Here is a 23259-nt window from a genome sequence, read left to right as displayed (position 1 = left end):
ACTCCTGCTTTGGGGGAGATTCCAGGTCAGACAGAACTCAGCCCCAATTAAAGGGGACTGAGGCTTCTGAAGGGAGAACAGAGAGAGAACCAAAAGGGATGCTGGGGAAGTGAAGAAGGGGGAACAAAAAGGGCCTGGAGTTTATGTGGAAATGGAAATTACAGAAGGGGTCACTAGAGAATTCCTGAAAACAATTTGGTGCAAGCTGGGTTGGGACAATGCACATTTTGTGGTTTGGTAGCATTGCATTTTCTTGAGTAAAGACTTAGTGCAAGGCAGGGGTGGGGTCACCTTTAGAGACAAAGCCTAGAGCAGGCAGAGCCAGCCTGAAATGTGGTCAAGTCTCAAGCATGGTGCCTAAGGGAGCGATTTGTGCCTCCTGAGAGCTCACTGTTCACAGACCCAAGCCTTCAAACTCTACAGCAAGGCACAGGGAGCGGGATTTTGCAAATTATTTTTCAAAAGAAGTCTCAGGGGCAAAGGAGAAGCCCACTGTCTTCTCCTTTGTATCATTTGTATCATTGTCTTCTCCATTGTATACATTTCTTTTGTATCTTGTCCTCTCACAGCATCCATCAGGAGGCCGTGCCGAGACCCCTGCTGAGTAGTTGGCAGGGTGGCTGCACATACTGGAAAGCACATAAGCTTGAAGCCAGACAGATGGGAGTTCTAACCCTAGCCCTGCCACTTATCCCCAGGTGACACTGAGTAAGTGACTTAACTTTCCTCAGCCTGAGTTTCCTAATCTCAATCATGTTACCCACCTGGCACCTTGTTGGAAGGTTTATATAAACCAAAATGTGTACGTGCCAAGCACAGTATGTGGCCATAGGTAGTTTTCAGTAAGGGGAATGATAAATCCATCATGGGCTGGGTTTTGACACTGTTCACCCGAGCCTAGCAACTAGAGATTCCAAGAGATGAAAGATCAGGGAGGAAGGACCACACCTCTCTGCCAGAGGCCTGGAGGGGAAGCTCCTGGTGACAGAGGCTGGATTCCAAAGTGTCTCTTCTTTGACGTTGGTACCAGTCCCACTCGTGTTTTGCATGAGATTTGCCCCCAGACCCTGTGGACTGAGCTAAGCCCCGCAGGGGTGGTGCTTCTCCCTCTCTGCCAGTGCCCAACCCTTCTGCTTCAAAGCCTCTATGGAGATAGCTTTCTCATTTGGCCCAGGCGGCCAATTCCAGTGGAGTATATGATATCGTCCACAGGCTGTTGGCTCAATGTGGAGAAACACAAAACCATCTTGAAATGAGACTTTACAGTTTTGATTTTGCTTGTTTATAAATGTATACTGTAAGCAAGCTGCCATCGCCTACAATCCGGTCTCTTCTCTGGCATCTAATTACCTTTAGAGCATGAATATCAACATCAAGAAGATGTTTTTTTCCCCAGCCAAAGAGCAATTGGAAACATTTGATACCCTTTTCGCCATTAAGGATGGATAGGAAGGGGAGGTTATAAAATATGTCCCTATTGGCCTGGCGCAGTGGCTCACGCCTGTAATCCCAGCACTTTGGGAGGCTGAGTGGGGTGGATCACCTGAGGTCGGGAGTTTGAGACCAGCCTGACCAACATGGAGAGACCCTGTCTCTACTAAAAATACAAAATTAGATAGGTGTGGTGGTACATGCCTGTAATCCCAGCTACTCAGGAGGCTGGGGAAGGAGAATTGCTTGAACCCAGGAGGCAGAGGTTGCGGTGAGCTGAGATCACACCATTGCACTCCAGCCTGGGCAACAAGAGCAAAACTCCGTCTTAAAAAAAAAAAAAAGTACCTATTGCACTTTTCGATAGTCTTTGTGCCTAGCTAGGAAATAAAGCTCCACCGTGTTATGTCCTGTCAAGTTACCATCCGTTCACTCAACAAATATTTATTGAGCGCCCTCTCTAGGGCAGGCAGCACTCTAGATACTTGGTCAGTGGACACAACAGGTGATGATCCTGTCATTGACACCTTGGTACAGGTGGTGCTTTCCGCCAGGTTCACCTTTCTCCTTGCTCTACCTGGTGAATTTCTATTATCCTTCAAGACTCAGTTCAAACCCATCTCCCCTGGAAGGGCTTCCCTGTGTGCTTTCTCTGTGTTGTCATAACACTTTGTACATATCCCTTTTATTGCACTTTATTACCTTGTTCTCTACATCAATAGACTATTCTGGGGGGCAGTTGCAGGTTTACAGAAAAATTGAGTAGAAAGTATAGTTACCATATAACTTCCTCAACACCTCTTCTCGGACTTTCCCCTATATTAACATCTTGCATTAGTGTGGTACATTTGATACAACTGATGACTAAATATGGATACATTATTATCAACCAAAATCTATAGATTACATTAGGGTTCACTGTTTGTATTGTACATTCTATAGGTTTGATGAAGATACAATGACATGTATCAACCATTACAGTATCATACAGAATAGTTTCATTGCCCTAAAAATATTGTGTTCGACCTATTTATCCCTCTCTCCCTCCCCTGAGCCCCTGGCAACCACTGATCTTTTTACTGTCTCCATAGTTGTGCCTTTTCCAGAATGTCCTATAGTTGAAATCTTGCAGTATGTAGCCTTTCCGATTGGCTTCTTTTACTAGCAATATGCATTTAAGGTTCCCCCACATCTTTTCTATAGCTCATTTGCTTTTAGTGCTGAATAATATTCCACTGTATGTATGTACCACAGTTTGTTTATCCATTCACCTATTGAAAGACATCCTGGTTGCTTTCATGTTTTGGCAGTTATGAACAAAGCTACTGTAAATGTCTGAGTGGAAGTTTTTGTGTGGATGTAAGTTTTCGGCTCCTTTGGATAAATACCAAGGAGCATGCTTGCTGGATCTTATGGTAAGAGTATACTTAGTTTTGCCAGAAACTTCCAAACTGTCTTCTGAAGTGGCTGTACCATTTTGCATTCCCACCAGCAACAAATAAGAGCTCCACTTACTACTTTTCATTTTATCTGTTAACTGCTCTGCTCCCACCACCATCTACCCTTCAGATTGTGAGCTACCTGAGCAGGATGGCCAGGTGTTATCATTGCATCTTCAGTGTTTGCCACTGAAATGTTTATGGTATTAATTATTTGTCGAGTTTAAATTTTAAATTGCAGAATGATCTCTCAAGTAATAGCACATACCTCTGGATGCTACTTTGGTAGGGGGTAGGGCATTTAGAGGCATATGTTATGGCCAATGGAAGACCTAGCTTCTGTTCTGTGGATATGTTATTATCTACAGCATGTTAACATCGAGTTTAAATAATGTTCAGAACTAGAGTCCAACCATAGTCCTCGAATAACTTATCCTTTACATTTTCATTTTGTAACTTTTCTTATTTTGTTAATAAACTGTTAAAGAATTGACCATCATGACCATGATAACTACACTTATCAGCTGTCACCTAGATCTCACAAAAGACTTACACATCTCAGCCATAGCAATCTTTTTGCAATCCACTGGGGAAGACAGACAACGGAATAGGTAAGGGCAATGGAGAATCCAAAGCTGTAACAGAAGGATGCATTAAGGACCATGGGTGCCCAAAGAGGACTCCTAACCTAGTTTTGGCTTGAGAAGGTGCAATGGATTCGATTCCTGTTCAGCAAATACTTGCTTTCTCCTTCCCTCTCCTGGGAAGAATAATCTTCCTCGTCAGACCCAGCTGTGGGACTTGCTATGGCCAATGGAACATGAGTGGTCACGACGCAAACAGAAGCTTTCAATGTGCTCATGTGGTTTTGTCCTTTTTTGCTCTCCTAATCCACCATGAGGAGAGCATCCCCTAGGTACATGGTGTGCCCTAAGTTAGGGTTCTGGAATGAGAGACACAAAAGCAGAACTGAACCCACATCCTGGGCCAGAGTCCCCTCAGCTGACCTGCAGACCTGCGAGTAGGAAAAAATGTTCATTAATGTTTGGGGGTTATTTGTTACACAGCATAATCAGCAATAGCGACTAGTACAGAAATCCTCCTGGGGAAGGAGTAACAATAAGAAATGTTATCCAGATGGACAGGGAAAGGTTAAGAGAAAAGCTGGCTTAGTGCAGGGAGCTGTGAGTACAATGAATAATATTTATAACTGGCATGAGGCCACTTGATAATTTGCTACAAATGAGAAGTAGATGGATGGAAGGCAGACTAGAGCTGGTAACAATCACTATGGTAATCACTGTTAGTATCTAAACTGCTTACTCCTTCCTGGCAATGGCTCATTACTGGTGTGCCAATCATGATTATCCTGTTCCTAACTTTCCCAGCCTCTTTGCAGCTAGGGAGTAGCTAGTGACCCAGTTCTGGCCCTTGAGACCTAAACAAAAATTTTCTCATGGATTTCTGGGAAAGGCTTTTCTTTCCTGATGAAAGATGTCAGATGTGGTTAAGGCAGTCTTCCCCCTCTCTCCAGGCTTAAACAAGGATGCAATTGCCTGAGTTCTAACAGCCCTCTTGCATCTAGGAAGAAATGTCCAGAATTTCAGAGACATTGGCCCCATCATTTGTGAGCTCCTGAACTGAAACCTGCAACTACCTACTTCTAGACATCTTACTGTATGCGAAAAATAACTCCTTCTCTGTTTAAGCATAAGGAGGATTTTGTATTAGGTATCATGTTCTGCATTAGCTTGCTTTCCTAACTAAAATAATAGCTAACATTTACAAACACTTACCACAAGCCTGGCACTGTGTTAAGCATGTTATAGCCATTATGCCATTTAACCTAAGTAATAATCCTATGGAAAAGTGGTATTATTGCCACATTAGAACTTTTCCCAGAGATCAGATTTGCTAAAGGCTCTGCTACTCCAATTCTACCTAACTCCTGGGGTGCAAACCCTAGTCCAGCTGTACCTACTCCAAAACAATAAGTAAAAGCTTTACTCCACCTGGATATAGGCTGAGCCAGAAATCACTTTGAGAAACAGAGATTTGAGCCAAGGTCCTCAATCCCTTCCAATGGCAAGGGAGAAAGTTGTGAGTTGGGGCTGAAGATCTTGGGCTTCTGGGGTCCCCACATTTCTGAGCTCCATGCTGTCAAGTGGGTTACTGGGATGAGTAGAAAGAATGTTGAGGATTCTCCAAATTATTATTATTATTATTATTATTTTTCTTTTTTTGTGAGACAGAGTCTCGCTCTGTCTCCCAGGCTGGAGTACAGTGGCGCGATCTCGGCTCACTGCAAGCTTCGCCTCCGGGGTTCATGCCATTCTCCTGCCTCAGCCTCCCGAGTAGCTGGGACTACAGGCACCCACCACCACGCCCGGCTAATTTTTTGTATTTTTAGTACAGACAGCGTTTCACCGTGTCAGCCAGGATGGTCTCAATCTCCTGACCTCATGATCCACTCGCCTCAACCTCCCAAAGTGCTGGGATTACAGGTGTGAGCCACCACGCCCGGCCCGAGGATTCTCCAAATATTTCTGGATCCCAGGGTTAGCCAGCCTCCCTCTCTAGAAGCTCTGATAGGGGAGAGGGTTGGGTGTGTATGGAAAGGCCTCTGTCAGAGTCAGCTTAATGATACTATTTAAACAAGCCTTGTCTCCACTTGCTTCTGCTATGACTGCTAGATTTCACCAATCAGTTTAAGAACCAAACACCTTGGGATAGTTAAGAAGAAGGTGAAGCAGTCATTAAGAAAAAAAGAAGAAGAACAAAACCATGTCCTTTGTAACTACATGGATGGAGCTGGAGGTCATTATCCTAAACAAACTAACACAGAAACAGAAAACTGAATACCATATGTTCTCACTTGTAAGTGGGAGCTAAACAATGGGCACATAAAGATGGACATAAAGATGGAAACTATAGACAGTGGGGACTCCCAAAGGGGGGATCATTAGAGTGGGGGATAGAGTTGAAGAATACCTATTGGGTACAATGTTCACTATTTGGGTAATGGACACACTAGATGCCCAATCCCACGAGTACATAATTATACCTGTGTAGCAGATATGCACATGCACACCTTGAATCCAGAATAAAATACGTTTTTTAAAAAAAAAGAAAAAAAATTCAATCAGTATGTATGCATCATGAAATTTTTATTCCATTCTGATCAGTCACTAACAGAATGAACTTTTCTAAATGAGAAAGTGTGTCTTCTGAATTTTAAGCAGAGCACACTTGAATTTTGATGCTGATAATAAAATGTAGTATAGCAATATGCAATTCATCACTGTTTTAATTTTCTGACAGGTGGAAATTAGGCCAAAATAAATACTACTTTCTGCTTAAAAAAATGCAGGAGAGCACTATCAATAATTCACTCCTTAGTATGGATTCGTTTGCTTCTATTATCCTTGTAATGCTTGGGCAAAAAGTGCTCAAGAATGAAAGTTTTGTTACGGAATGTTGAATAAATGTTGCAGAATAAATAAGTGTGTGTATGAATGAGCTGTATTCATGGAAGATTGTTCAGAAACCTATGTGTGGCCTCCTCAGAGCTGTACCCAGGGGTGTGCGTACAAATACACGCACACACACACACACATTTTAAGAGGAGATGTGGAGCTTTCTAGGTCTTCTTGGGTAACAGGAGCAAGACTCAAAGTGTTTGAGAAGTTAAAACAAGGGGACTAGTGTAACAAGATTACGTTTAACAAGGGCAGGTGTTGTACTCTGAACATTTGTTGAAAACTGCCGCACACATGGAGGCGATGAGGGAGGTGAGGCTTAACAGACTCACGTGTGAAAAAGACAGGGGTCCCCTAAGTGGACAGGCAGCTCCTGCACGTCAGGGGTAAGACCTGGCTGCCAAGAACATTAATGAGCTCCCAAGCTGCTTTAATACAAGCACGGTTTTCAGAGGGAGAGACCCGATAGGACGTGAGTCAGACCACACCTGAAGTCTGGGACTCACTTCTGGAAAGAAACACCAGCAAAGTGGTGACCAAGCCAAAAGCCACTTGACAGAAGAAGGGACAAGGTGGAAAAGCAGGGCAGAAGAGGTGGCCGCAAAGGAGCGAGAATGCTGGGAACAGCTGGAGGGCAGGGTTTGTATCTGATTGGTCTCTGTATTCCCAGCGTCTGGGATGTCTTTGAAGCTTTGTAAAGAGTTGGAGAATGAGGCCAGGTGCGTTGGTGGCTCACGGCTGAAATCCCAGTGTTTTGGGAGGCAGAGGTGGGAGGATGGCTTGAAGCCAGGAATTTGAGACAAACTTGGTCAACATAGCAAGACACCACCTCTGCAAAAAATTTTTTAAAATTAAAAAACTAGCTGGGAGTGGTGGCACACGCCTGTAGCCCTTAGCTCCTGGGAGGCCGAGGCAGGAGGATCACTTGAGCCCAGGAGTTCGAGGTTACAGTGAGCTATGATCACGCTACTGCATTCCAGTCTGGGTGACAGAGTGAGACCTTGTCTCTAAAAAAGTTGAAAAGAAAATGTGCTGAATGAACAAACTGGGGTGTCCCAAATATAAAGAGCTTTCCCATAAAGGAGACAGTTCCCAATCTGTGGGGGTATTTAAGTACCCAACAGACAGATGTTTGCTGGGTTGCTCTAGGAGAGAGTCAGGTGCCCAGCAAAGATAGGGATGGGAATAGATGTTAGAGACATCTAATGTTAGAGACGGGGGCAGCCACGTGTCCCAGGTGAAACCCCACCTCCAAGGCTAAAACAGCCTGAAGGCTGAGAAACTGGATTGCTGGTCCCGGAAGAAGCCTGCCCTTTCCCAAACGATTTTCTCTAAATGAGGCCCACCTTCTTACTGGGGGAAAGGGGGTAGAGCCAGGGGAAGTTCACGAAGTTTGCAGGGGAGAGGAACCTGGCCTCTGTGGTAACCTAGGATTCAGTTTGTGAGGAGAGAGGTTGTTGGCAAGACCCCCTATCACTTCGCTGAGAGTTTTTCTTTCTTTTTCCTTTTCACCCAATAAATTCTGTTTTCCTCACCCTTCTATGTGTCCGGGAGCCTAATCTTCCCTGGTCGTGTGACAAGAGCCTGGTTTTAGCTGAACTCAGGAGAAAGCTCTGCAACACTAAGTTCTATTGGGTCCCAAGGATTTTGTTCCGTAAGGCTAGATATTAAAGCCCTCCCCATGTCTACGTCTCCGACATCTATTTCTCTTTTATTAGTGATGTCCAAAGAGAAGGAAGGAGGAAGGATGAAAGGAAAGACAGAGGAAGGAAGAGAGGAAAGAAGAGTGGCCGGCACAAGGGCTTGGAGATCCCTGAAGCTGGTTTCCTTTCTCCTCACCCCCACAGGGAGGGATCCACATCGTTGTGGGGTTTTTGTTGTTGTTGTTTTTTTCTTTTTCTTTTTTTGCCTCCCTTCATCAAAGCATTCATTGTAGTGTATGGTAATTGTCTCTGAATGAAACAGCCTCTCTTCCCCGAGGCCTGGGTCTGCTTGTTTCATACCATCTTCTCCTTAACACACAGTGCTTGGTAAACAATACCTATTAATAAACATTTGTTGAATGAATGAATGAGTGAATGAATGAATACTGCACTCTTTCGACTTGGTTAGAGACATGTCTTGTAGGCTGGCATGTACTTCACACAGCACTCCTAGGTAGAGTTTGTATATGTTATTCCATTGAAGGGAAAAGGAAGCCAGACTGTCGGGAGAAAAAAAAAAAAAAGACATTCTGAAGAAGTAAAAACTACCCTTGTGGGTTTCAAAAATGTCTGGGCTATTATGCCTGAAGCTGAAACATCAGGTCATATTTACTTTTTCTTTTCTACAGGCAGCTCATAGGTTTTCTAAAAAAACAAAAAACAGACAACAAAACCTCTTGTTACTTTCTGAGTGCCTCCTTTCCATGTTAGTTTCTTTTTATAATGAAATCATATGAGCATCTGTCCCTGAAATTCTGGCTCTTGATAATCTCTCTTTTATTTGCTTTGCTCTTCAAAGTTTATACAAATTGTACATTGATCTTGTACCTCGTGTAGGTTTTTAACCAGCAAAAGTACTGGAAAAAAATTTGAAAGTACTTGAAAAAATTTCAATGAGGACAGGGCTATCCTAGTTTCTATTACAGTTCCTGCAGGTAGGGCGATGCCTGACACACAGCAGGTGCTCAATACTTACAGAATGAATAAAATATGTGCTGTCTACCTCGATGAGAGATATTATATCATAAGCACATTACTAACATTACTAGTTAATCCACCAACACCCTTGTGGTTGTGATTCCATTCTTAAGATAAACAAGAAATAAGATAAAGGAATTAGTCGATGGTGGTAACAAAATGAGTCAGAATTCAAACCCAGTGCTGCCTGACTCCAAAGCCAGGCTCTCTCTGTATCACAAGCTACTAAGGGGACAGTGGCATGTGGCTTCAGTGAAGCTCATCCTGGGCATCTCCGTAACCTGCCCAACCCCTTCCCTTCCCAGCTGCTCTTGGGTCCAGATCTCTGGCAACCTGCTTCGAATGACTTTGAGAACAAAAAAGTATGTGTTAAGTGGATGGCTGGATAAAGGGTTAGGTAAATGATAAAGACATGACAGTAAAATCAATGGATGGATACTTAGTTACATACAAACACACACTCCTTCCCCTGTCTGTATTCCTGGTGTTTTGGGAGGCAGAGGTAAGGGGATCACTTGAGCCCAGGAGTTCAAGGTTACAGTGAGCTATGATCATACCACTGCACTCCAGCCTGGGTGACAGAGTGTGAGACCCTGTCTCTAAAAAAATTTTTTAAAAAGATTTGCTGAATGAACAAACTGGGGTGTCCCCAAATATAAAGCACTTCCCCTCTTTACAGAGAAAAGGCTGTACCTACAGTACCAGCCTGTCCATTTCAGTCCGGCAACACATCCTTAAAAAGACAGATTGGCCTCTAACTCTTCCCTGCCAATTCCACCCCTGCTGCCTGCCCCACCCAGGATGATAAAGGCCCTGAAGTCTTGAAAGCAAAGCATACGTTTGTGCTACAGTTTTTGCCCAGACCTCATTAATTCAGGAAGATGGTATACTTCAGCCAGTGGAAAGATATCGAATGCGTGCAAAGCCTCTTTAATTGTGGGGTTCCTTTTGTTGTCTGCTTCCTTAATAAATTTGGAAACGATTTTATGTAAATTATATTCTCTAAATGAGGCTGTTGCATTTTCCTGCTCTAGGAGCTGGAGCAGAGATGGGGCAGAGCAGGATGGAGGGAAAAAACCGCCTTGTGAAAAATGCTCCTTCCCTAGGAGGCGGCATCGCCCCTGCTTTTCTAGTCTCGGCCAAATTCCTCCTAGGGATGCTGCATGTCAATGTGAACCTTGAGGATGGGCGGGCAGGCAGGAGAAGAATGGTGAGGCGGAGATCCTGGCACCAGGAGTAACTTTGAGGGCAGGAAGTACAAACTAAGCCTGGAGATGCCTGGGGTGGGATCGGGTGGCTTTAATAAGTAAGATGTGTGGGCAAGAGGGAATGAAACTGAAATGGAGAAAAGATGTTGATTCAGCCAGCAAGGCAGAGCTGCAGGAGCAGCCCAGTGGGGCCAGGAGCCCAAAGGGTGAGACGGCTCCCTAAGCTCCTTCTCCAGGTCACACTTGGCCTCAAAGCCAGAGTCCCTGCCCCTGCCGCTCTACTTTTCCACCTGACTGGTCCACACACACTTGTGGCCTGATGACTTCCTGAGACTTTGGGGATGAGTTGCCTGGGTTCCATTCTTTTTTGTTGTTGTTGTTGTTGTTTTGTTTTGAGACAGTCTTGCTCTGCCACCCAGGCTGGAGTGCAATGGCGCGATCTCGGCTCACTGCAACCTCCATCTCCCGGGTTCAAGTAATTCTCCTGCCTCAACCTCCCAAGTAGCTGAGATTACAGGTGCCTGCCACCATGCCCAGCTAATTTTTGTATTATTAGTAGAGACGGGGTTTCACCATGTTGGTCAGGCTGGTCTTGAACTCCTGCCCTAAAGCAATCCACCCGCCTCAGCCTCCCAAAGTGCTGAGATTACAGGTGTGAGCCACCATGCCCAGCATTTTGGGTTCCATTTTTTTTCTTTTTTGAGACAAAGTCTTGCTCTGATGCCTAAGCTGGACTGCAGTGGCGCGATCTCGGCTCACTGCAACGTCCGCCTCCCAGGTTCAAGTGATTCTCCTGCCTCAGGCTCCTGAGTACCTGGGACTACAGGCGTGTGCCACCATGCCCGGCTAATTTTACTTTTTGTGTTTTTAGTAGAGACAGGGTTTCACTATGTTGGCCAGGCTGGTCTCGAACTCCTGACCTTGTGCTCCACGAGCCTCAGCCTCCCAAAGTGCTGGGATTACAGGCATGAGCCACCGGGCCCGGCCTTGGGTTCCATTCTTGCTCTGCAACTTACTAGCTGTATGACCTCAGGTATGTGTCTTAATCATTCTGTGCCTTGATTTTTTTTTTTATATCAACAAAATGCATATGACAAGAATACGAGCCACATAGGATTGTATGATTTATTCTCCCTCAAGCACTTAATAGTGCTTGGTACTTAATGAGTGCTACATAGGATTGGCTATCATTATCATCACCTTCATCATTATCTATCTCTATCAATGACAGCCTGTCACCCAAGCCAGAAATTTCAGAATATTTTCCTGTGGGGAATGGATTTTCCACTATATTCCCATCCTCAATTTCCTGGAACCTTCACTCCTCAAGGCTAGGACAAATAAAAGACAAACTAAAGAAGAAGGAGGCAGACGTAACATAGAGAAAGAGCTTGCAAAGCTTAGACCTGAAGCACACCAATGAAAGGTCTGACTCTTTGACCCAGAGTCCACTCTGACAACAGTACCTAGGGGGGCGCAGCAAATTTCCTTTAGCCCTGGCATGAGCAACAGAAGCAAAGACAATGACAACTCAAAGAGGACAGGACCCAGGGGATCTCCAGGGACTTCAGTGGACCAAGAAGTGGAGGAAGGAAGAAGGGAGGAAGAGAAAGAAGCTCTTCAGGGAGGAGATTTCGGTGCTGACTAGAAGAGCGGCCACGGCCGTAAGGAAAAGAGGGCTAAGATTTCACACTGGCTGTGGGACTGGGACGATGGCTGCTTCTAGGGCAGCTGCCTCTGCCTCTCCTCCCTCTGTTGACCCTGTGTGGGTAGAAACTTGAAGTAAAAGGACTGCTTGCATATTTTTCTGGAGTCTGTGGGGGATTTGCTGGAAAAGAGCTATTCTGTTGGTTTATAGGTACCATCACCCAGTCCCTCTACAGGAGGGGACCGAGGGCCACGCACGGCTGATTTGGAATCACCAATAGAGGCCTGTGGGTCCAACAGGAGGCAGCCAATATGTGAAAGTCCCTGGGCTACAATCAGGGGCTTTACCAATGAAATTATAATAAACGAGACATTTTGGACAAAACAATTTGGGGTGTATAGGGGCATATTTAATATGTGCCAATATACAGCCTCTTTGTTGAAGTCCCTTACAAGGGCTAGTTATTCAACTCTAAATCTATTTAAAAATAAAAACTTAACCCACCATGGGCTACTTTTGGGGTGAGGGGAACCCAAAACTATTTGCTGTGATGCTCACAGTGAGACCTTTGTGTCCTTTGAACTTACAGCTGCTGCGATTTGCCTGCCTTTTTGATGTACAATAATGAAAACTAGTGGTTGGCTTAAAACCTTCTGAAATTAACAGCTAAAGACTTAGCTTCCATGGGAGGGCAGGGGAGAACCCCCACAGTGTGGTCAATGCCCGGTTATTGATAGCTTATGCCTATAAAGCAAAGGAAGGTGCAGACAAGTAATAATGGAGACCTAAAAATATATCAACAAAAATAAATGCATTGTGAGGAAATTCCAAGCTCTATTAAATGCACTTTTGGTGAAAGAAGCCCTGCAGAGAATTTCTTGATACATTTCAAAGAGGGGAGGTGTTTGGTCGCTGGAGTAGCCTACATAAGCAATCATGGTATTTGTGGAATGTCAAACTGCAGATTGCCAGAGATAGTCATCCAGCTCCTACCACAACCATTTCTTATGCTAGATCAAGGTTTTGGACAGTGGTTTGGGGTTGACTGAGACTCATATCCTCACGTTAGAAGATCCCGTTAATGTCACAGACTCTCCCACTTGGAAAGAGCGTGTGAGTGTAGACATTCCTGCATGGAGCCAATGCTTCCACACTTCAAGATCTGCAGCCAGAGAGACACTGTCCTTATTGTAGACACCTTGGTAACTCATTCCAAAGTCCAACAACACCCACATCCAGGAAATTCTTCTTCATGTTTAGCCTAAATCCCTCATGCTTCAATGTAAGCTCATTTCCTCTCATTCAGTCCAAAACAGAAATAGGGAACAGCTGCTCTCCACCACTGGTTCATGTGCTTGAGGACTTTCATTTCATCCAACCCCTAAATCTTCTCTTCTCCAGAATAAATATTCCAAATCCCAGAAACATTCTCTGAGATTTACCCAAACCATGTGGCCGATTACTTTCTAAGTGCTTCCTTTAATTCCAAACACTTGTCCAAGGTACCGTCTCAGTCTTCGCTCTTGAACAACACACATTCGTTGGGTGATATAGAGGACTGAAAGGAACCAAGCTTCCTTCCAAAATCTAAAGAAGACTTCTCACCACCTCCAGCTACCTTGGCATTGCCAGTCTGAAGTTTCTTCTGTCTGGTTTCATCCTCAACATCCCCATTGCCATGATGGCTGGATTTTTTTATGACTAACTACACCAGATGCTGTGCTACACACTTTATATGGATCATCTCATTTAACACATTGACATGGTTTGGCTGTGTCCCCACCCAAATCTCATCTTGACTTGCAGCTCCCATAATTCCCACGAGTTGTGGGAGGGACTGGTGGGAGATAGTTGAATCATGGGGGCAGTTTCCCCCATACTGTTCTCATGGTAGTGAATTAGTCTCATGAGATCTGATGGTTTTATAAGTGGAAACCCCTTTCGCTTAGCTCTCAGTCTCTCCTTGTCTGTCACCATGTAAGATGTGCCTTTCACCTCCTGCCATGATTGTGAGGCCTTCCCAGCCACGTGGAACTGTGAGTCCATTAAAGCTCTTTTTTTTTCCTTTATACATTACACAGCCTTGGGTATATCTTTATCAGCAGCATGAGAACAGACTAATATACATGTACAACAACCTGATGGATGCATTTTTATCTTTTATTCATAGATGAGGACATAACCTTGAAAGAACTCATTATTAATAAGTGACTGGGATTTGAACCCAAGCTTGTCTGACAGAGAACTGAGGCTCTTGCCACAATGCCAGGCTAAGAGGTGGTTCCTGCTCCATAGAGTCCCATCAAGACAGAGATAATGAAATGGCCAGAAATGGACCACAAGGAAAGCATCTCTCCAACTCTATTTCTGCAGTGCTGATCATTTCCTGTCCCTGCAGAGTAGCTTTTTAATTTCACGGTTTGAAGCTGCCATAAAAAAACAACAAACTCCATTATCACATTTATGTTTAATTATAATTATGTCTGTACACACTTGTCTGTCCATTACTCCTTGACTTGCTCCAAGGCGGGGACTTCAGCTTTGTTTTTACATTTTCAGCACCTAGCATGTGCCACCTACTGAGTAGACACTGGGAATATGTTTAGAATATGACTCACTGACTGGCTAGCTTAATGGATGAATGAATGAAGGAAATACACACAAATCCACACATATTAGTTACTCCAATTCTCATATTCAGAAGTGCTTACAGATACATAGGGATCTCCTTGAATAAATGCTACTCTCCTTACTCCTACTCTCATCACAAAACTGTTTGGGGGACATTAAACAGTTGGAAGATAAAGATTCTAATCTCATTTTCCCCTGCAACTCAACATGTGATCTTGGACAAGTCATTTGTTTTCTCATCCGAAAAATGAGGAAGTTTGGCCTGGATGATATTTAAGGCCCTTTCCAGTCCTAAATTTCCATAATTCGATAGCTGCCTATCTACCATAATCACACTTATCTAAATAATCACAAAAAACACTACTTCATGCTGGAGAAACACAGTCATAATAAACTAAGCAAAACCAAATGCCCTTCAATATCCTGTTGTGAACTATAAAATGCCCCTTAAAATCACATTTTCCCCTTGAAACAGGATGTAGGAAAAATATTTTCCTATTAAATCCTTTTAAAGCACAAGGGAAAGCATTTATTCTGTGATTTGCTGTCCAACTCAATAAAAAGTGGAGGATTCGGCCATCTTAATCATGGAAGATACTGTCAAAAAAGCAAAGGTGGTGGAAATTCAAGTTAGAAACCAAGATGCCATGCCAAAAAAACAATGCACATGTTCTCTGGAAGGGATTTCCAAGTGTGTATGAAGTGGTTTATTTCTGCCATTATGTTGGGGAAACCAGTAAATGGGTTTTTATGAGGTGCTCTATGAAACTCTTGGGGTGGATGAAGTCAGCCCTGGGAAGAAGTTGCACCAAACTTCTCAACCTGGAGGCCAGGAGAAGGAGGGGAGAGAGAGGACTTGAACTTTGGTGACTGTTGATCACATTGTTGTGAGTTGACGCCTCTAAAATGGGGTGAGCAGAGTGGGATAAGTACCTTAAAAGAGGCAGAAAGGACTAGAAGATTTCAGAAGAACATTGCTTTGTGTTTGGATATTGGTGTGTCTCCTACTAGGTTAAATCCTCAAAGGGAAAAGGTTCTGTTTTCTTAATTTCTGTAGACCCCTGGAGTATTACCAGAGCAGGCCTATAAACATTGTTTGAGAAATGGAAAAGAGTAGGTGGATCTCTCTGTCTTCCAGGAAGACACAAAAGGGGTGTCTGCCCAGCTCATAATCACCCCATCTTTTTACTGGAGCTACCTCATTGTGGTAGACTGAATAACAGCCCCCCAAAAATGTCCAAGTCCTAATTGCTGAATGTGTGAATATGTATGTCACTTGGCAAGGGGCACTGAGGTTGCAGATGGAATTTGTGATGTTGATCAGCTAGCCTTCAGATAGGGGGCTTATCTTGGACTACCTGGGTGGGCCCAATGTCATGACAGGGGTCCTTAAATGTGGAAGAGGGAGGCAGGACAGTCAGTGTCAGAGTGATGCGATGTGAGAAGATCTCCACCCATCATACCTGGCTTCGGAGAAGGAGGGTGGGGCCGTGAACCAAAGAACGTGGGCAGCATCTAGGAGCTGGGGAAGGCAAATAAATGGATTCTCCCCCAGAGTCTCCAGAATGGAACACAGCCGTGCCAGCTCCTTGATTTTAGCCCAGTGAAACCCACATTAGACTGTTGACCTCTATAACTGTAGGATAACAAATTCAAATTGGTTAAGCCAAAATGTGATCATTTGTTATAGCAGCAATAGAATATTAACATATCCCCTCCCCACAAATCCCCAGCCAGAGAGTGTATGTATCCTGACAGTCACGTTGGTCCCATATGACTCAGTTGCTAAAGCCTAGCTGACTGGACCAGGGGAAGGTCTGTCTCAAACTGGGCCAGCTTGGGACTTGGGACTGATACATCAAGTTAGACCCTTTCTGTGACTGGGGGTGTATTAGTGCATTTTCACGCTGCTGATAAAGAAATACCCGAGACTAGGAAGAGAAAGAGGTTTAATTGGACTTACAGTTCCACATGGTTGGGGAGGCCTCAGAATCATGGCGGGAGGCAAAAGGCACTTCTTACATGGTGGCAGCAAGAGAAAATGAGGAAGAAGCAAAAGTGGAAACCCCTGATAAACCCATCAGATCTCGTGAGACTTATTCACTATCATGAGAATAGCGTGGGAAAGACCGGCCCCATGATTCAATCACCTCCTCTTAGGTCCCTCACACAACACGTGGGAATTTTGGGAGATACAAGTTGAGATTTGAATGGGGACATAGCCAAACCACATCATTCTGCCCCTGGCCCCTCCAAATCTCATGTTCTCACATCTCAAAACCAATCATGCCTTCCCAACAGTTCCTCAAAGCCTTAACTCATTTCAGCATTAACACAAAAGTCCACAGTCCAAAGTCTCATCTAAGACAAGGCAAGTCCCTTCCACCTATGAGCCTGTAAAATCAAAAACAAGCTAGTTACTTCCTGAATACAATGGGGATACAAGTATTTGGTAAATACAGCCATTCCAAATGGGAGAAATTGGCCAAAACAAAGGGGTTACAGGGCCCATACAAGTCCGAAATCCAGCGGACAGTCAAATTTTAAAGCTCTAAAATGATGTCCTTTGACTCCAGGTCTCACATCCAAGTCACACCAATGCAAGAGGTGGGTTCCCATAGTCTTAGGCAGCTCTGCCCCTGTGGCTTTGCAGCTGCTTTCTCTTGGCTGGCATTGAGTGTCTGTGGCTTTTCCAGGTGCCTGGTGCAAGCTGTTGGTGGATCAATCATTCTGGGAGCTGGAGAACAGTGGCCCTATTCTCACAGCTCCACTAGGCAGTGCCCCAATAGGGACTCTGTGTGGGGACGCCAACCCCACATTTCCCTTCTGCACTGCCATAGCAGAGGTTCTCCATGAGGGCTGCCATCCTGCAGAAAACTTTTGCCTGGGCATTCAGGCATTTCCATACATCTTCTGAAATCTAGGTGGAGGTTCCCAACCTCAGTTCTTGACTTCTGTGCACCCGCAGGCTCAACACCACGTGGAAGCTGCCAAGGCTTGGGGCTTCGACCCTCTGAAGCCACAGCCTGAGCTATATGTTGGTCCCTTTCAGCCATGGCTGGAGAGGCTGGGGTGCAGGCTACCAAGCCCTTAAGCTGCACAAAGCATGGGGATCCTGGGCCCAGCCCACAAAACCACTTTTTCTTCTTGGGCCTCTAGGCCTGTGATGGGAGGGGCTGCCATGAAGGTCTCTGACATGGCCTGGAGACACTTCCCCCATGGTCTTGGGGATTAACATTGGGCTTCTCACTACTTATGCAAATTTCTGCAGCCAGCTTGAATTTCTCCCCAGAAAATGGGTTTTCTTTTCTATTGCATAGCCAGGCTGCAAATTTTCTAAAGTTTTATGCTCTGCTTCCCTTATAAAACTGAATGCCTTTAACAGCACCCAAGTCACATCTTGAATGCTTTGCTGCTTAGAAATTTCTTCCACTAGATACCCTAAATCATCTCTCTCAAGTCCAAAGTTCCATAAATCTTCAGGGCAGTGACAAAATACCACCAGTCTCTTTGCTAAGACATAGCAAGAATCAACTTTGCTTAAATTCCCAATGAGTTTCTCATCTCCATCTGAGGCCACCTCAGCCTGGATTTTATTGTCCATATCACTATCAGCATTTTGGGCAAAGCCATTCAACAAATCTCTAGGGAGTTCCAAACTTACCCAAATTTTCCTGTCTTCTTCTGAGCCCTTCAAACTGTTCCAATCTCTGCCTGTTACCCAGTTCCAAAGTCACTTCCAAATTTTCGGGTATCTTTTCAGCAATGCCCCACTCTACTGATCCCAATTTACTGTATTAGTCTGTTTTCATGCTGTTGATAAAGACATACCCAAGACTGGGAAGAAAAAGAGGTTTAATTGGACTTACAGTTCCACATGGCTGGGAAGGCCTCAGAATCATGGCAGGAGGTGAAAAAGGACTTCTTACATGGCAGCAGCAAGAGAAAATGAGGAAGAAGCAAAAGTGGAAACCCCTGATAAACCCATTAGATCTCATGAGACTTATTCACTATCATGAGAATAGCACAGGAAAGACCAGACCCTATGATTCAATTACCTCCTCCTAGGTCCATCCCACAACATGTGGGAATTCTGGGAGATACAATTCAAGTTGAGATCTGAATGAGGACACAGCCAAACCATATCAACGGGTATCTCATATATTAATAAATGTAGGATTTGAGTCGGGCTGGTGTTCAGCCGTAGGAACAGAGAAGCAGAGAAAACTGACTTGAGGAGATGATAATGACGATGAGGAAGAGAGAGGAAGAAAGAGACAGTTCCGGCAGCGTTCTGGTTTTTAGCTTCCCTCTGAGGTAATGTATGAGTCTGCAGAACACAGTCCTCAGCCAGGTCACTGCCTCCCACTGGCTCAGGTTAAAGGGTGAAGGCAAAAGAGCAAACGTCCCCAACTGGTAGATCGCTTCAACCAACTGAAAAATGCAGACTGGCCGATGTTGCCCCAAAACCAGATGACTAAGGCTGCTTCCATTGGAGAGGTGTGAAAAAGAAATCCCTACTCACAGAAATCAGGAGCGGTTAATAGGGTTTGTCTGCATTTTTCAGACAGAGGCTCAGAGAGGTGAAGTAACTTGCCCAGAGTGACACAGCTAGTGAGTAGGGTAGCTGAATTCAAACCCAAGTCTTTCCATTTCTGAATCTCAGGTTGTAGTGGTGTTGTGTTTTTGTTTCCTATTAGTCATCCTCTGTTAACTACTTCCTGGACTTCTGGAAAGAACTCAGAGATCTGATAAATATCCCTTAGGTACCCTATAAAAATTCCATGGGTATTACAATACTCCAGGCTACCATTGTCCAGAGAGGAAAAAAGTCAATGTGTGATATAGTTGAGGCTGGTCTAGGCTTACAGTGTGCAGAGGCCTACAGGCCAAAGACAGGATGGGGGCTACCAGGGCAGTGGTGTCCCCTTCTCTCTTCTGAGGGCTTTTGTTCGCTAGTGCCCACCTCCAAGTAGCTCTAGGAGTGGACACCAGTGACAATGGATGCTCAGCTGCCCTCTGGCCTCCATCTTTGCCTGCTGGCTGGGCTTGCGATTCCCACCCAAATTGTGACTCTTGGCTTCAAGGATATTTGTGGAGCCCAAAGACCATGCTGCATGGTCAGAGTAAGGGGATGCTGACAGGGTGGTCTTAATTCAGGGTGGTCTTAGTTCTGAGAGATCGCTGCCTCCAAAGCCGGACTCTTGGGCTGTGCCACACTGTGTGCACACCACACTGAGCCCCCCTGCACTTGCTGGGCTTTGTATTCCTGAAGACTAACTTGGAGCAAGAGACAATTGTAGTCTTCTTGGGGGCTAGAAGGGAGGAGTGGGAGTCATCCCCAAGGCCACTGCTGATGGCAGGAAACACCACAAACTGAGAACCAGTTAGTTTTCAACCCTTGTGTCTCACCACACACACACACACACACATACACACACACACCCTTGTCTTCCCATGTGAAAATCAACAAAAGGACACGTCTTCCTTAATTTCCTAAGTCAAGCTCCTCATGATGATTGCCTGAAATATGACAGGTAGAAGTTCAAACCACAGGTAATGCCCCAACAACTTTGCTCTTTCTAACCTGCCCTCTTGAAATTTAGTCACATGGACTCAGGATGACAAAAGAAGAATCCTTGACATCTTGGCACCTGTTTTGTCCCTGTGCTGACTCTCATTATCCAGTGGCTCCTAATCTTAAAGTTCTGGAGGCAACTTGTTGTTCATTATCCCTGGGACTGACTTGGCTATGTGGGCAACTGTCCCCTTCCTCTCTCTGCACTTACTTGAACTGCTCATAATAGAATGGGCTTTCTTTTATTCATTTTTGAGACAGAGTCTTGCGTGTCACCCAGGATGGAGTGCAGTAGCATGATCTCGGCTCAACTGCAACCTCTGCTTCCCAGGTTCAAGTGACATGGCTCAGCCTCTTGAGTAGCTGGGACTACAGGTGTGCATCACCATGCCTGCCCGCTAATTTTTGTATTTTTAGTAAAGACGGGATCTCGCGATGTTGGCCAGACTGGTCTTGAATGCCTGACCTCTGGTGATCCACCCGCCTTGGCCTCCCAAAGTGCTGGGATTACAGGCGTGAGCCACCGCGTCTGGCCGAATGGTCTTTCTAGACTGAGAAGGGCAACTCTTTGGGTGCAGACACTCCAGATGCCACAGCCACTGCCAGAACTGTCACACAAGCTCTCTCCTATCTTTTGCATTCGAATAGCTCCTAAATAGAGAAGTTGGAAACAAGAGTTGAGTATGTCTGCCTTCTCTGAGTCACACAGGGAGAGTGAAATATCTGTTGCATGGACACCCTTTCTGCTGCACATTTGATGAAAAGAGCCCACTTTGGTGTGCTTTTTGGCTAGATCCAGTTCATTCTGGCCTCTAGTTTTCCTTGTGGGACAGGGGGCCTGGTCAGTTGTGACTCTCCAAGGGGAGATCAAAGAAGAGATGGGGAAGGAAAGAAGAGCACCAGGCTAGGCAGCCACAGGACTTATCAACCACAAGAAAGGTACAGACCCAGTGAAGCTGAAGGGGGCTTACCTGCAGAGCTGAGAACCCAAACAGGGGCTGAGGGCCACACCCAGGAAGTAGAGGATAGGTAATGGAGGAAGGATGGGCAGGGAAAAGAGTTAGGGTACACATTAATTTCCTATGGTTGCAGTAACAAATGACCACAAGCTTTGTGATTTAACAGAAATTTGTTTCTTACAGTTCTGGAGGACAAAAGTCCAAAATCAAGATGCTGGCAGGGCCACGCTCCCTTCAGAGACTCTAGGGGAGAATACTTCCTTGCTTCCTCTGGTTTCTGGTGGCCATCAGCATTCATGGGCCTGTGGCTGTATCTCTCCAGTATCTGCCTCTGTCTTCACATGGCCTTCCATTCTGTGTGCCTCTTTTAAAGATATTTGCTATTGGATTTAGGGGTCACCAGGATAATCCAAAATCATTTCTTCATTTCAAGGTCTTTAATTTAACTATATCTGGAAAGACTTCTTTTCCTAGTAAGGTCAGATTCACGGGTTCTAGGGATCAGGATGTGGACATATCTTTTCGGGGGCCAACATTTAGCTCATTACAGGGTGGGAGGAGACGGAAAGTAGGATGAAACAAGCCAGTAGGCTAGGGCAACGGGCTCAGGATCTAGAACAAGAATCAGGTAGGAATGAGGTGGTGGCAGCCCCTCCTTTAGGTACTCTCTGTGTATGAGTCCATTTTTACACTGCTATAAAAATACTACCTGAGACTGGGTAATTTATAAAGGAAAGAGGCTTAATTGACTCACAGTTCTGCATGGCTGGGGAGGCCTCAGGAAACTTATAATCATGGCAGAAGGCAAAGGGGAAGCAGGAACCTTCTTCACACAGCAGCAGGAAAAAGAGAGTGAAGGGGGAAGAGCCCCTTATGAAACCATCAAATTTCATGAGAACTCACTCACTATCATGAGAACAGCATGGAGGAAACTGCCCCCATGATCCAATCACCTCCCACCAGGTCCCTCTCCTGACACATGGGGATACAATTCTGATCACAATTTGAGATGAGATTTGGGTGGAGTCACAGCCAAACCATATTACTTCAATGGGCGGTGGGGGGACAAAGGCCACACCTCAAAGGGCTGGATCACAACAACCTCCTGTTTGCTTCCTGCCTTTCCCTCGCTTTTTTTTGCACATCAATTTCAAAGCTAAACTTCTGGGGGAGCTGCCGGAAGAAACCCACCTTGGGCCGAGTTCAGTGGCTCATGCCTGTAATTCCAGCACTTTGGGAGGCCGAGGTGGGCGGATCACCTGAGGTCAGGAGTTCGAGGCCAGCCTGGCCAACACGGTGAAACCCCATCTCTACTAAAAATACACACCCCCAAAAAATTAGCTGGGCATGGTGGAGGACGTCTGTAATCCTAGCTACTTGGGAGGCTGAAGAAGGAGAATTGCTTGAACCCAGGAGGTGGAGGTTGCAGTGAGCTGAGATCACGCCATTGCACTCTAGCCTGGGCAACAAGAGCAAAACTCCATCTCAAAAATAAAAAAATAAAAAAAAAAGAAAGAAAGAAAAAAGAAAAAAAAAAAAAAACAAGAGAAATCCACCCTGAATTCTTTATCTAGGTTCCCTCTTGGGAACAAAAGTTTCTTCTTTGAGCTTTTCCCACCCCTAGAGTCAGGGTCCTTTCCAGAGTCCCTGAGGGGGGAAAAATGGTTTTCAATGAATTTCATTGAGTTTACCTCCTAATGTGAAGGTATATGTTTTTGAAGGCCTTTTCTCTTGTGTTATAAATTCTACCCTGCCATGGTCACAGTCTTCCAAGGTTTCTGCCACTCTGACCCTGCCAGCCTGCTCTTTTCCATTGGTTAGGTTTAGGCACAACTGTTCTTTCCTCTCCGTGCTTCATTCACTGAGGAATAATACTGTTACGATGGTGAGTGGAGAATACATCTAATATTCTTGTTTTGGTAGATATCTAGATATGGGTTGTCATCAATCAGGACAGGCTAATTATGCTGCAGTTAACAAACACCCACAAATCTGTGGACAATTCTCAATCTTAGTACATGTCTGTGATGGTTAATATTGAGTGTCAACTTGACTGAAGGATGCAAAGTATTGTTCCTGGGTGTGTCTGTGAGGGTGTTGCCAAAGGAGATTAACGTTTGAGTCAGTGAACTGGGAAAGGCAGACCCACTCTCAATCTAGGTGGGTACAATCTAATCAGCTGCCAGCATGGCCAGAAGAAAAGCA

General features: G+C 44.9%; 2 long non-coding RNA genes across 7 annotated transcripts in view; one reads left to right on the top strand and one right to left on the bottom strand.

The window, feature by feature from the left end:
* The window catches only part of LOC100613777 (uncharacterized), a 195842-nt gene that overhangs the window by 169291 nt on the left and 3292 nt on the right, over positions 1-23259 (bottom strand). The window contains exon 3 of one of the 6 annotated variants that reach the window (XR_010156406.1): positions 11352-14312. The exons of the other annotated variants lie outside the window; for them this stretch is intronic. This is a non-coding gene — a long non-coding RNA (uncharacterized LOC100613777). Of the gene's footprint in view, positions 1-11351; positions 14313-23259 lie in introns of those variants that run through there. 6 annotated transcript variants of the gene reach the window in all.
* On the top strand, positions 63-8416 carry LOC107974165 (uncharacterized). Its single transcript, XR_001716712.4, has 2 exons — positions 63-708; positions 8068-8416. It is a non-coding gene; the product is annotated as an uncharacterized LOC107974165 (long non-coding RNA).

Source organism: Pan troglodytes, chromosome 3 (assembly GCF_028858775.2).
Source record: "Pan troglodytes isolate AG18354 chromosome 3, NHGRI_mPanTro3-v2.0_pri, whole genome shotgun sequence".
Taxonomy (NCBI): Eukaryota; Metazoa; Chordata; class Mammalia; order Primates; family Hominidae; genus Pan; species Pan troglodytes.
Note: the sequence above shows the minus strand (reverse complement) of the source record. Positions and strands in the feature narration are given on the sequence as shown.